This window comes from Enhydra lutris, unplaced genomic scaffold (assembly GCF_002288905.1).
Source record: "Enhydra lutris kenyoni isolate GAN:26980312 unplaced genomic scaffold, ASM228890v2 scaffoldscaffold21, whole genome shotgun sequence".
Lineage (NCBI taxonomy): Eukaryota > Metazoa > Chordata > Mammalia > Carnivora > Mustelidae > Enhydra > Enhydra lutris.
Genome location: NW_019154105.1, coordinates 9,865,699 through 9,880,841, shown reverse-complemented (window position 1 = coordinate 9,880,841; position 15,143 = coordinate 9,865,699). Strand labels below are relative to the sequence as shown.

At 37.3% G+C, this 15,143-nt stretch overlaps 1 protein-coding gene and 1 pseudogene across 1 annotated transcript in view; one reads left to right on the top strand and one right to left on the bottom strand.

Annotated features, from left to right (window-relative positions):
- LOC111149093 (ADAM metallopeptidase with thrombospondin type 1 motif 3) overlaps nt 1–15,143 on the bottom strand; it is a 268,956-nt gene that overhangs the window by 144,558 nt on the left and 109,255 nt on the right. The gene's annotated exons all lie outside the window — the stretch shown is intronic.
- LOC111149157 lies at nt 9,193–14,405 on the top strand (annotated as a pseudogene).

Sequence of the window (15,143 nt, the reverse complement as noted above, 5' to 3'; positions counted from 1 at the left end):
ATCTCTGTCTCTCTGTCAAACAAAAAAATAAATAAGAAAACATGGTGTTTGGGAAATGTAGAAGTTATACGAGTAAATATATTAACAATTGTTAGTTGTATCCAACAGATCACAAATATGCCGGTATGATGTACCTCAACTGTCATGATAAGTTTGGTGCTCATTATTCATAGACGTAAAATATCCAAAAATGTTAAATCACAGAATTTTCTCTGTGGAAGAAAACTGAAAAAGCCAAATTGTGCAATACTCTTAAGTATCTTTTGTGGTTTAAATGTCAGTATAGTGACTGAACAACTTAAAAAGGAAGAGGATGTACTGTGACTCACCCACAACACTGTGCTACCGTGTGCTTGCACAGTTAGAGGGAAAGGACAAAAGGGAGGAGGGAGAAGGATGGTGAAGGGGACTGAATTTTAAGATGGGGGGGAAGGAGAATGTTCCTTGATCCTCATTTTCAGAATCTTAAGGACCTCTAGTAAAATGATTTTCATAAGTATGTGACATTTATGGACTCTCTGGCATATAAACTACTGTATCGGTTTAAAGAAAAGCTTCATTCCTCTTCATAAAGAGAAGAAATCACCCCCTAGTGTATCTGATTTTTTTCTCGTGTCAACTTTTCACATTAAGGCATTTTATCTAGGACTTTTCCTGAGTCATGATGAGGTTTCTAAGGACATACAAGGAAATTGCTAAGAAAAAACTTAAATTAGACAACTAAAACCCTGATAGGATCACAGACTGCAAACATTCATTTTCCTAACAAGGGTAATTTGGAAAACCAAGAGATCCTTTCTGACTAAATGCTCAGGATTTCCTTTATGATCTTAACACTGATCCACCAATGTACCTAAATACTAGGCTTAAAGAGAAAATGCACCTACCTCATCTTAGCAGAAAGAAGGAAACTAGCTTGGCTGACAAAATTTGAGTTCGGACATAGCTTTGCTATTAACTAGTGCTACTTTCGAAAAGTCATTTAAACTCTTCAGAGCTCAGTTTCATAATCTGAAAAATCACGAGAGTTTTACTAGGTAATCTCTAAAATGATCTCCAATTAAATGATCTTCCAATGTTAGATCTCCCAGGGAAGATGGGAATTTCAAAGGCTGTTCTGTGCCAACATTCCAAGACCCACTTATTCCCATGATAAATAACCTGAAATACGACTATAAGACTAATGTAAAGTAGGTCGCAAACTTTAGTTTGCCAAAGAAACTGGGTCCCAACCTCAGAGACTTTCCATGTTCCAACCCAGAGAGTCTGATTCAAGAGGACTGGGATGGATATCAGAAATATGCCATTTTAACAAGCCCTTCAGTTCCTGCAAATAGTAGTAGTCTGGAAATTGTAGTTTGAGAAAAACTGCTTAACAAATAATGTGCCAATCAAAATGAATTTCTGGATATTTATTCCCCTACTCTAAAACAAATTTTTTTTTTTAATTTATTTATTTGACAGACAGAGATCACAAGTAGGCAGAGAGAGAGAGAGAGAGGAGGAGGAAGCAGGCTCTCTGCTGAGCAGAGAGCCCAATGTGGGGCTCGATCCCAAGACTCGGATCATGACCCGAGACGAAGGCAGAGGCTTTAACCCACTGAGCCACCCAGGCGCCCCTCTAAAATAAATTTTAAGATGACTATTCAAAGGAAACTTGAGTAAATGGAATCTGTAAATTGAACTCTATATAATTAAAATACATAATAGTCATCTACTAAAGAGAAAAGAAAATATGTATACATTTCTTGGGTTTTTAAGGGTTTGTAGAGTGAGTCAGGGTGTCTTAACTATTCTAAGAAACAAAAAGGTTATAAAAAATGAATTAAAAATCATATTCTTTCATTTAGTAGAAAATAAATACTAACAGTTGTCACAGGAAAGAAAAAGCTTTATAAATTCTATCTGGATAATGATTCTTCATACTTCCATAATAGATTATGGACTTGGCAAATAATATAAATGAATATTTGTTATTTCAAATTAATAAATACAGCATAACATTTTTTTAAAAAAACTAAAAAAAATAAATTCAATAATTAAAAAATAGTTTAAGGGGAATGTAAAATCCAAAAGAACCTAACTGTTTGATCTTAGAAATTATTCAAAACAGCATTATAATACATATTAAAATACATAATCATTCCAAACCTTCTTGAGTCACAGAGATTAATTATTAAAGCTAGGATTGTGCATATTATATTTTGAAGACACAAACTAAAGATATATTTACTCTTCCTGAAAAGAGTGTAGGTCACAGTTAACATTAATATAATGACAGGTATAATTTAAAGTACAGAAATTTTGCTTGTACATAGGAGTTCAATCTAGAGCAGTTAAACTATTCCTTTAGCACTTGCTATTTTTCTGCCACTGGGTGGATACTGGCAAGCCCATATCATGGTCAATGTTCCCTAGGGCAGAGTTTCTCAAACTCTAAAATGTAAATGAATCACCTGGAGATCTTGTCAATGCAGAGTCTGATTCAGTGCTCTCTGATTCTTTATTTCTAATAAACTCCCAGGTCATGTTCATGCTTCTGGTCCCTGTGTGACACTTAGAGTAACAAGGTCACAAGACATTTCAACCTCATTGAGTTAAACAGAGGAAATCCCATGAAGTAGATATAGGTCAACGTGGCAGATTTTATTTACCAAAGATGGCCTGCAACACAATCTTCCATCCCACATTGGTTTTCTTAGTATGACCTTGACACTTCCTGCCAAGATGTAGAATTTAACTGCCCTCCCTGGAACCCAGGCCAGCTTTTCTGATTCACCTTTATATTTATCAAAATAATGTGGTAGATGTGCCACGGTGTGATTTCTAAGCCTAGCCAGGGAGAAACCTTGCAGCTTCTGCCTCAGTCCCAAGGAACACTCAACTCTCCACATGTCCTCTCTTAGATCCAGCAGCCACACTGAGAAGCCCAAGCCATACAAAGAGGCCACATGCAGGCACTCTAGTAACCGCTGAAGCCTTTGAATCACTCAGCCCAGCCACCAGACGTGAGAATGAAGAACCCAGCTCCACAGAGTCCCAACAGCCATTCAAACCACTCCTATCTTTTGAGCATTTCCAGATGAGGACCCAGACATTCTGGAGCAAAGACAAATCATCTGCACTTGTCCTCTATGAATTCCTGACACACAAAATCCATGAACATAATAAAGTAGCTGTGATCTGACATTCTAAATTTAGATGGCTTGGTACCTAACCATGGAAAGCTGAAAGAACAGAGTTAGCGTTAAGACGGAGCAAGAACATCTAGTGAATAAAAGAAAATTCTTGATCCTCACATAGTATTTTGAAGTGTTTAAGACAAAGTTGTATAGTGAAGATGGGGTCGGTCGGATGATAGAGACAAAACTGTCACAAGAACTCAAGGGAAAGAAAAGTCTGGCTGGAACAAAAGGTAAGTCCTGAGATAAGGCAAGAGATCATAACAGAAATTGAGTGGGAACAATAGCAAAGAAAACTGAAAGGCATCAGCAACAAATAAATAGCAACCAACTAGAAACCCGAGAATATATAAAGGAATTTAAAAATGGAACATGGACTGTTAAGACTTCAGGGCAGTTTACGGCAACATCACTGAAAACTCTTTCATCAGACTAACTACAATACCCATAAAGCAAGACATAAGTCAAACTAAAGCAAACAAAGGAAAAGTTGTAAGGAGAGAAACAGAAGTTATGCAAATAGAACGCCCAGTGGGCATAAATAAGAATAGAAAAAGAAAATTATGGTGCAATGCTACAGTGACTCATGGGATCCGGTGGTACTTCCTCTGAATAAAAATTTTTAAGTCCCCACTGCAGGTCATTCATTATTCCAAGAACCGGGAATACAGTCAGGACCATGACAAAGTCACCACCCCACAAAGCTTAAAACACTAGTGAAAACAATGGACAAGTAAGTGATGTATTTTCATATAGTGAAAAAGTATTTTGAAGAAAATAAAGCAGGATAAAGGAATAGAGATATTCAAGGGGAGATGAATGGGAAAGACCTAGAAGATGTGCATATGCTAAATATAAACAAAAAAAGAGCCTCTGAAGACCAAGTTGTAATGAAAGAAAAAGCCCAGAGTCCTTATGGATAAAGTAACCAACAGATAAGAAGAAAGCCCACGATAGTTTCCTAACCAACCACAATCCACAAGCTGCTGGGTCAGAAAGTTGGAAGTCGTTCTTGATCCTTCTGTAGCAGGGGCTGCTGGAACTCAGCAGTACTTGTGTTTCCCTCATCTTTCTAGACATACAGGAGAACTATATTCCCCAGCCTTCTGTACGATTAGGTATGTCCAGATACCAACCATTTTAGTGCGGATGAAAAGGACATATTCCACATGTTAGCCTGGCCTGCAGTACCCTCCCCCAGCATCCTCCGTGTCAGAGGATGGGAGAAGAGAAAGGTTAGGTATTCATCTCTGTTTTCCTTTCCTGCGACACCATAGGTCTGACAGTAGTACGCCTCAGCTACCCTTTGCCATGGCCGCAGTTTTAATACGATGTCCCCTGCCTTATCCCGTGTGGCCTTGGGACAGTAACAACATCCACCTCTTGATGAGCTCTGGGTGCCTCATCATCCCACGCTGGTTCCCTTATCCCTGCACACATCTCTTTAAAGAGTCCCTTCATGAAGCCCTTCTCGGTTCAACCTCTTACAGAATGGCACTGCTCCCTACCAGGACCCTGACAGATACTCTACCCTACTTCATTAAAAGTTTATGTTAAATAAAGAATATTACACCTAGCTGTTAAAAAGAACTAGTAAAAACGATAGAACTTTAAAACTGAGGCGTGATCTTGGAAATCACCTTGAGTCCTTCCATCTTAGTTCATACCGATGGGACCAACAACCAATAATGGAATTTCCCTTGTACATTGTCTAGTCATCCTATTTAGCTTACACCAAAAGAAAATCAATGCCAAGCCTTTCATATTTTTCAGAAGTTATTTAGGATATTTATAATTTTTTTCAGGAAAAAAAAATAAGATCCAATTCTTAAAATTCACACTCAGAAACTAGTTCTCCTTTGGAACAGCAGCCGCCGCAGCTGGAACAAAAGAACATATATTTCTCAGTTCTCATTCTTTCAATGAAATCCGACTCTGTTTATAGATCTGCCAAATGGCTGAAACAGCCCAAAACAGTTTACAGTATTGAAATATACTGACTTTTTTCCCTGATGATCTTCTTATGATGGAAAAAACAAGCTTTAACCACAGCTGACCCTGATCATTAATGTCACGTCCTGATCAAAAGCCACACCCTGCCTGCAAGTCCCATTAAAATGCGAAAGCATCTCTCCAGCTAGTTTAGTACCAGCCTATGTCCACTATCAAGCCTTGCAGATAAAGACTTTCTCTAGTTCCTCTAAATTTACGCTGGCTCTGCAGCACTTACCTATCTTGAGTTGCTTCTGACGTTCTTGCCCTGAGATGTAGCATGTGCTGATACGTACCATCTCAAGAAAAGGAGAAAGCTAATCTGTCAAAGGAGCTGCACCTTGCTTCAAACTAAGCCTTGACCCTGACACATTAAGTCTGAGGCTAAAGCATTTGTTGTTTTGAATAGCCACATGTGCTGCTCTAATGTCTTGTCGGGCACCGAGGCCAGTGAGTCACACAATTTTATTTCCTCCTCCTGCAACTTTCTTTGCACACCTGTGCTATATGAAAAGTGTGATATCCCACAAAATTTATTGAAGTTATATGCTGGCATTAAAATAGGTCTCTCAGGCACCATGGGGGGCTTGGGGGGGTAGAAAAAGGATAAATGAAACAAGATGGGATCGGGAGGGAGACAAACCATAAGAGACTCTTAATCTCACAAAACAAACGGAGGGTTGCTGTGGGGAGGAGGGTGGGGGGGTGGGGTTATGGACATTGGGGAGGGTATGTGCTATGGTGAGTGCTGTGAAGTGTGTAAACCTGGTGATTCACAGACCTGTACCCCTGGGGCTAATAATACATTATATGTTAATAAAAAAATTTTTTAAAAAGAAAAGAAAAATAAATAAAATAGGTCTCTCAGTGTCACAAACTCTGCTAAGTAGTATGCTTAGGCATACATGATTTTGCAAGCATTTATAGTTATTATTTCTTACAAGATCTCTGAAGAGCTATGCTTTCCATTCTGTATGCAGGCTGATTAGTGCTTTTTATTCTTTTTAAATTGTAAATGCAAATCACAGAGATAGGAGTAGGGATTAGAAAAAAAGCTTATTTCCAACGACAAACACGGCTTTTACAGAATGGCCGGCCTCTCTTGCTCCCCATTACTGTTCGGTACCTCAACCAGCTAGACAAATGAGGAAGGTGAAATCCTAGCGAAAGCGTGGCCGGCTGCCGCTGGTCGTCCATACGAACTATCAGATACAGATGACAAGCTTCTGCCTTCAACCCCGCGCACATCTGACCTTTAAATGGCCGCGTAAGGAAAGAGCAGAGACCAACGCTGGTCAGCGCCCTGAGATTCATAGGCTACAAGCAAATGGGGCCTCGCTTCCATTCGACACGTCCGGAGTACCCCCCCCCAAGAGAAAGCAGTTATGCACCTAAGTGTTTGAGGTCCACATATACGGCACGATAACAGTGATAAAAACATCAATTTAAACTTATATAGCTCATTCCACATTCATGTGTTCTCCCAATCTTTAAAACCTTCTTGTGCTATTTAGGTACTAGTACTAAAGTCAAATGACATGCCCACTGTCATGTATGTAGGTAAGTGGCACAGCTAGGACTTTAACCCTTATTTTTCAACTCCTAATCTGATGTTCTTTCTATTCTTTTCGAATACTGAACCACCCTTGCAGCCCAGGAATAAATCCCACCTGACTGTGATGAATAATTATTTTAATGTACTGTTGGACTCGATTTGCCAGTAACCTGTTGAGAATTTTTGCATCTATGTTTATCAGGGTTACCGGCCCATAACGCTCCTTTTTAGTGGGATCTTCTTCTGGTTTGGGAACCAAGGCAATGCCGGCTTCATAGAATGAGTTTGGAAGTTTTCCTTCCATTTCTATTGTTTGGAACAGTTTGAGAAGAATAGGTATTAACTCTTCTTTAAATGTCCAGTAGAATTTCCCTGGGAAGGCATCTGGCCCTGGACTTTGGTTTGTTAAGAGATTTTTGATGACTGACTCAATTCCTTTGCTTTGTATTGGGTCTATTCAAATTTTCTATTTCTTCCTGGTTCAGTTTTGGGAGTTTATGTGTTTCTAGGAATTTTATCCATGTATTCCAGATTGCCTAATTTGTTGGCATAGAGTTTTTCATAATATTCTCTTTCAATTGTTTGTATTTTTGTTTTGTTGATTGTGATCTCTCTCCTCTTTCATTCATGATTTAAAAGAAGATCTTAGACCCATAAGAAATGCAAATTTTGGAGCTCCACCAAACACATAAAGTCACACACTCTGAGGTTGGATCCTATGGTAGGCAAAATGCTAAGGTGGTCCCCATTAATTTCTTCATGATTGGCAAAGATTTAAAAGAAAAATAATCCTCCGTTCTTCAAAGTTATGGAGAAACAAACATTCATAAACATTAGTATTGGAATTACAAATTATTACAGCCCTTCAGGAGGACAGTTTGGCAGTGTGGATTCTTAAAAATCCACATACCCTTTGACTTGGTGTCTCCACGTGTAGGAATTTAAATGTATATGTGCCAAGTGGAACAATAAATAAGCATTACATATTTCAATTATAGCACAGACACATTAAACCTTTTTCATGCATTTGTACTGCCAGGGAAAGATGCTGAACTCTAATATTTAGCAAATAGCAAAATGCCACAGATAGTTTGTTCTGCTTCATTTTAGTTTGGGAAAAATTATGTGTATAAAAGCATACAAACATCTCTTAAGAGACATACAGTCTCTTCTCATTAATTGTGGTCATTTCACTTTATAAGGAACAAATAAACACTGAAATAGTGAATGCTAAACAATTGCTCCTATGGGAAATACAGGGTTCAATTCCTGAAAGCCTCTGGTTGCAACATTTTCAGCAGGCAATCAACATGTAACTCTGCTTTGGATGTGTTTCTATGTACAGACAACTTATTTAAATACACTGCTGATTCATTAACATGGAGCTCCTGGCCAAGGCATTATCATTCATGCCTGAACAAAGCTTCCCTCAGGTATTTTGTCCCTAAGGCACACCACGGCCCCCTTGTGCTCAAGAATATTAGCCAGCACTTCAGCACTCCACTTGGGGACCATTTCAAACAGTGGAATCACCAATAGAAAACACAAAACTGCAAAAAATGTGGCACTAAGTAAACCGCAGGAAGGATACTTGTTACAGCCAGAAAGCTGAAACAAGAAGGCAGAGAGTTACCTTGTTTGACCTCAACTAGGAACATGCACATTTGGGCAACTCGAAATTTCTGCTGCTCTGTGCATGTCCGTGAATAATGGCAAAGACACCCCAGTGTTGACCCCGGGGCTACAAATAAATATTAGCAAGTAAGCGACCTTGCAAATACGCAATCCGTGAGTAATGAGGATTGATTATGTATCAACATGTCAACAGAAGCCACATTTATGTACTGTATTCCTGAATTTCTCAACAATGAACATGTATAAAAAGAGAAAAAGAAGCTTCTTTCCATTTTGGAAGAATAGAGGGGAATATATTTCACAATTCGGATATAACAAAGTCTACTTTGTGCTTGAACTGTGGATCGTTATATTAACTCTGATAAAAATGTCTGTTAACTTCTGAAACTTCTAATTGGCCGCCATTTCATCCAAGACAGCACATGGCATTTAGGAGGTGCTCCATAAATGGATGCTTTTCCTCAAATGTCAGTTTGCCCGTGCTGCTCACATCATAATACATTCCCCAATAAGGCAACGATTAAAAATAGAGCTAAAAGTTGTGACATGGGCATTTTGCAAAACTCCCTCGCACCGAAATCACCACTTATCGCTAAAGCTCATCAGGGAATTCATCTTTGGAAAGAAATTTAGTCTCTATAGTAAGAATCACCACGGAAGCACTGCCCCACTAGAACACCTGACATCAAAGACTTGTCAATCAACTTCCTAAAATATTCTCAAAGTAACTGGATGTTTATAAACAACAACAAACAACAACAACAACAAAAAACCTCCGCACCAATTTATGGAAACAAAGGTGACCAGACTGCTAGGCAAAAGACTAGCATGTCTTTTGCCATGGATCTGCATGCCCATGGATTTTATGGCCATGACCTGAGTCTAATTTCTGTCACTATTGTTCATTCTCAAGTAAGTACACGGGTTGAAAAACTGACACAGAATATGTTCTGCAAGATTGTGTGGTCAACAATATTCATCAGTTTCAAAGCTCTCAGCCAGGTCTCAGTATCGGTCCACTATGAACTAGTGCTCCAGGGGGTCATGACCGCAGAAGCTCTCCTAGAGCCACGTGGCTTCACTTATGTCTAACAATACTCAGTACTAACAATACTAACAATAACTCAAACCCATCAAGGGAAGAAAACAAGAATTCCTTGTGCTCTCACCCTGGTAGGTAAAGTCCTATGGTATATTTAATATAGTCGTTTTACTAATAAAAGTGTGTTAACACTAATAGCAGTTAAAGGCAAAATATAGGCAGTTTGGAGAAAACAAATAGAAGTATCCTATACAATTCTTTCCATTAATAGGATGGGCTTTAAGTGTGAATGTAACTTTTTCATCTTTCTGAGTTCCCACAAATGGTTTGGGTTTTTGCTCCTTTTGAGTTTTAGCTATTGTAATTTGGAGAGGTTCAGCCAGAGTAAACAGACAGCACCTTCCTCTACGTATGAAAATTGGGGCACAGAGGAGCAGCAAGGCTGCACACAGAGGTAACAGGGTAAGACATGGATTCACTGTCTCATTAACAAAGCCTGCTGAAAGGCTGAATATATGATATTGTTCCTTCTTTTGTGTAGAAAAATTCTAAAACAGTGTTGCTCAAACTTTTGGGTCTTTTACTCTCTTTAAAATTATTGGGGAACCCAAAGAGCCTGTGTTTGTATAGCTTATGTGCTTGGTATTTATTCTATTAAAAATCAAAGTAAAAATTCATAAAGTGTTTTTAATTCACTTAAAAATAAAATAATGAGTCCATTATATGGCAAAATAAATAATATTTTATGGGAAAAAAAGCCCAAACAAGCTCAAAACAAAGAAAATTTAGTGCAAAGAGTGTACTTTTTTATTTTTGCAAATATTTTTATGTCTTACTTAACAGAAGACAGGTGGATTCTCCCACCTGCTTCTGAATTCAATCTGTTGTAGTATCTACCACACCTCTTGCAGCATCTGGAAACTTGACTGTATACTTAAATGAGAATGACAATGAGAGAAACAAATGATGTTTTAGTATTATTATGGAAATAATCTTGAATTCACAGAATCCCTGAAAGGGTCTTAAGGACAAAGAGGGACCAAGCTGTCAGGTTTGGAGGGATTATCCTAGTTATATTTTTTTCAGTTTTTATTTAAATTCTGATTAGTTAACATGCAGTACAATATTAGTTTCAGGTGTACGATACAGTGATTCAACACGTCCATGCAACACCTGGTGCTCAATGCAACAAGTGTCCTCCTTCATCCCATCACCTAGCTCACCCATCCCCCCACCGACCTCCCCATGGTGACCATGAGTTTACTCTCTGGAGTTCAGAGTCTAGTTCTTGGTTTGCCTGTCTCTCTCTCACTTCTTTCCCCTTGCTCATTTGTTTCGTTTCTTAAATTCCACATATGATGTGAAATCATATGGTATTTGTCTTTCTCTGACTCACTTATTTCTCGCTTAGCATGATACTCTCTAGCTAGTTTTAGCATGAAAATCGCATGTCCTGGGGAAAACACTTAGGCTGAGGCAAACCAGGAAGACTGGTCACCCTCTCTGTACTACACCCTAGTACAGAGTAGAATAGCAGTGCTAAACCAACATTTAAAAGATCAACTTGCTTAAGATTACAACATCCACTGACTACAGCTATGTCTTCAAAAACACAAGACTACCTAATTCCTGGGTATGCACGTATTCACTGGGATTTTTTATTTTTTTTTTTAGGATTTATTTATTTATTTGACAGAGATCACAAGTAAGCAGAGAGGCAGGCGGTGGGGGGGGGGAGCAGGCCCCCCACCGAGCAGAGAGCCCGATGCAGGACTCAATCCCAGGACTCTGAGATCATGACCTGAGCCGGAGGCAGAGGCTTTAACCCACCGAGCTCCCAGGCGCCCCTTCACTGGGAGTTTTATACATTGCATATTAATAATGTACTAATTTGAAATCATTGGAATCTTCTAAGAAACAAATACCTAAGCATATATAAAGCAAAGGCCTGATATGGTATGCTAGGAAAAGTCAAAATTAAGCTATTTTTAATTTTTCTGTGGTTTGGGACCTGGGGAATGAACTAATGTAATTTAATAAATGGCAATTAAAATATATTTACTTTTTAAAAGTAGTCTGCACCAATTTATAAAGTACTTATTCACAAAATGCAATCATTCAGAATTCTTACTATCACAGTAACTAATTATCTCAGACAACAACAAAAAATATTTAGCTTCCTGAGAATTAGCTCATTTTTATTTATTTTTTTAAGAATTGGTTCATTTTTTAAAATGTTTTACTGAATAGTATATTAACTTTATTTTATGGCATTCAAATGCCAAGCCACATGTTTTCCCTCCATCACCTTTAGTTCCTCTTAAATGAAATTGTGTATGAGTAAGTCTTTAGTCAAATAATGCAGTCATCTGTTTCCATCATTTTTTCCTTTTATAGATGAAGGATTTCTTAAACGTTATGTATATAACAACTAACATTACCAGAATGATCTTTTAATAATTCCTAGGATCCTTTTCTTTAAAACATGAAAGACAAAATCATATTTAGATTAAAATGTTATAAGAAATCACCATCGTAACCAGTGATTTTCCTTCGTGTGAGATATTTTACATTATTGAATTGGCAACAGACATTCATTTCAAGCTCAAGACATTTTTCTTGCCATCTTTCTCACAAAATTAAATGTGTACCTACAGTTGCTATGTTACTGGTATAAGTCTTACCTTGGCATAGTAATTTTGTTTAAATAAATCATTTTCTGAAAAGGTGTTTGCTGAAACCTTAAAATGTATTTCCAAAAGCAATAATCCCCTAAAAGAAAAAATATGTCTCCCTTCTCCAATTTTATTTTTTTGAGGTATTTTTTTATTCTCCAATTGTCTGTAAGCTAATTAAGAAGGATATTTATGATTTTTTTATAAAGGGGTATGTCATAAGTCAGTGCAAAATTTAAGAAAATATGCAGAACATGATTTAATAGCTTTTCTACTTCAAATTTTAAAAAGCAAAACTATTTTATGTGAAATACCACTAATATTTTAAATTCCACAATCTTGATAAAAGTCACTTTTAATTGCCTGAGAATAATAATTATATGATCCGAGTAATGTAAAAAAGCATCAAACAGGCAAATGTAAGGTAAGCATCACAGTATTTTTCAAACACATTTCAAAAGGGACAAAGATCTGAATCCCATTTGATAATCATGCATCAAAATCTGGTAAAATAGTAGAATCTAAAAGTTTTTTATTTTTTTTATCATAGATCAACTGCTCTATACCAGAAACCACACTCACACACTAATGTCCCTGCCAGGGGTTTTTCCAAATTTTAGCTTACTCCCCAACAATTTTTCAAGGGGGAAAAATTACTTTCCCACTTAAAAACTTGCATAGATATCTGTCCCTTAGAAGATGAAGTCTAAACTTCTTAGCACAAGTTTATAATGCTCATTCAGTCCCCCTCATCTTATGCCAATTCGTTCCTTCAACAAGTAGGCCTAGATGGCTACCAGCTCCGGCCCATAGCGGTGCTCAACCACACCTTTTGTATCAGCAATAGGAACACCTTACAAGCGCATATTCCCCTGTGCCTTTGGACATACTTCTGTCTTCCTGTGAAGATAGCGCATAGTGCAGGTGAGACGTTTATATAAGAGGAAATCTGGAAATTGAAAATCAGGAAAATTAAAAAGGTTCACTCTGTCAGTTTTGCCCAACCATCAATAAAATCAAAATAATTTTATTGAGTCCCATGGAGGGGAAAAGACATCTCTTCAGTTTGGATTTCTACTCCATTTTACTAAAACAATTCTGATGAGAAAATTATCACTACCTTGTCTGTGTCATTTTTTGATTGACATACAATAAAAACACAGATCATAGGTACTCAGTCCAAGTCTTCAAAATGGCAAACACCTGTGTAACCAACACTGAAAACAAAATATAGGACATAGCTCTAGGCATCAAAAGGTTCTCTCATGCCTCTTTTCCAGTCAATTTCTCTCTCCAATCCCTAGATAATTACTTTCTGATTCTATCATATATATTTTTTAATCTATTCTTAGATTTCATTATAAATAGAAACATAGTGTATGTAGATTTTATTACTCTGGCTTCTCTCACTCACCATAATATTTTTGAGATTCACCCATGTTGTTGCATAGGTCATTAGTTTCTTATTACTTTTGCTGAACTAGGATTAGTGTATGAATACAGTTGACCCTTGAGCAACATGGGTTTGAACTCTGCAAGTCCACTTATATGGGGATTTTTTTTTTCAATAAGCACAGTACAATACTGTAAATCTGTTTTTCTCGTCCTTATGATTTTCATAGTACCATTCTTTCTTCTCTAGCTTCATTGGAAGAATAAGGTATATGATACAAATAACATACAAAGTATGTGTTGACTCTTTATGTTATTGATGAGGCTCCCACTCAACAGTAGGCTATATTAGCAGGAAAGTGTCAGGGGAGTAAAAAGTTCTATGTGGATTTTCAACTGTACAGGGGTCAGTGCCCCCCGTCCCCCAAACTATTCAATGATCAACTGTATACCATACCTTTCATGTATTTATTGACATTCTGTGTATCTTTTGTGAGACATCTGTTCTACTCTTCCTCCATTTTAAAAAATTAGATTGTTCAACTTTCATCACTAATTTGTGGAATTTCTTTAAATATTCAGTACACAAATTGTTTTTTTGGACCTACATGTTGCTAATATGTTTTCCCAGTCTGTGCTTTATTCATTAGTTTGGAGAAGGAAAAAATGGAACTATTGAGTTGATGGAGCCCCTTGATGAAGAAATCTCTGGAATTGTGGAAGTAGTTGGAAGAGTAACAGCCAAGGCAACCATTATGTGTGCATCATATGTCCAGTTTAAAGAAGATAACCATCCTTTTGATCTTGGACTTTACAATGAAGCTGTGAAAATTACTCATGAGTTCCCTCAGTTTTTTCCTTTGGGGGTGGTGCAATATGATTGATCTTGATAAACACATTGAAGACTGTTACAGGAAGCCCCTGATAGTTGAGGGGAAGAGTTCTGTGATTTTTTAATATTTAATTTGTTCTCCTTTTAATTTCATTTACCGAACCTTATTAGATATTGCAGTATCCCACTTTTGATGGAACCTGTGTATACTGCAAGTTAATTCCTCATAAAGAATCACTTCTCCAGTGTACGGTCAGACCAGATGTAAGAACAAAGCAGTTGCCTTGAGTTTAGTTTTGTGTTTCATTAATAAAAACTGAAACTATTGAAAAACACACACACACACACACACACACACACACACACATAACACATGGTGTTATGTGATGAGCAGAATTTTTAATTTTGATGAAGTCAAAATTAAATGGTTTATTTATTATTATATTTAGGTTTTTTATTATTGGCATTTAGGTCTTTTTAATAGTTTATTAATGGTATTTAGGGTTACTGCCTTTTGTGTCTTGCTCAAGACACAAAATCCATCCCTAATTTTCTTATCCATCCCTAAATTTTCTATTAGAAGCCTTTTGTTTCTAGGTTTACATAGTAGTCTATGATCCACCTGAAATTAAGGTTCTTTTTTTAATTATTAACATATAATGTATTATTTGCCCCAGGGGTCAAATTAAGTTTTATACGTGAAGTTAGATAGGAGTTGAGGGTTCTTGAATAATTATTTGAAATATATCACTGTGTGGGAGAGACAGGGACCCAACCCATGTGGATGAAGTGTGGGGCCTAAAGCCCTCCCTTTCTCCCCTCTGGAAAGAGGCTGAGC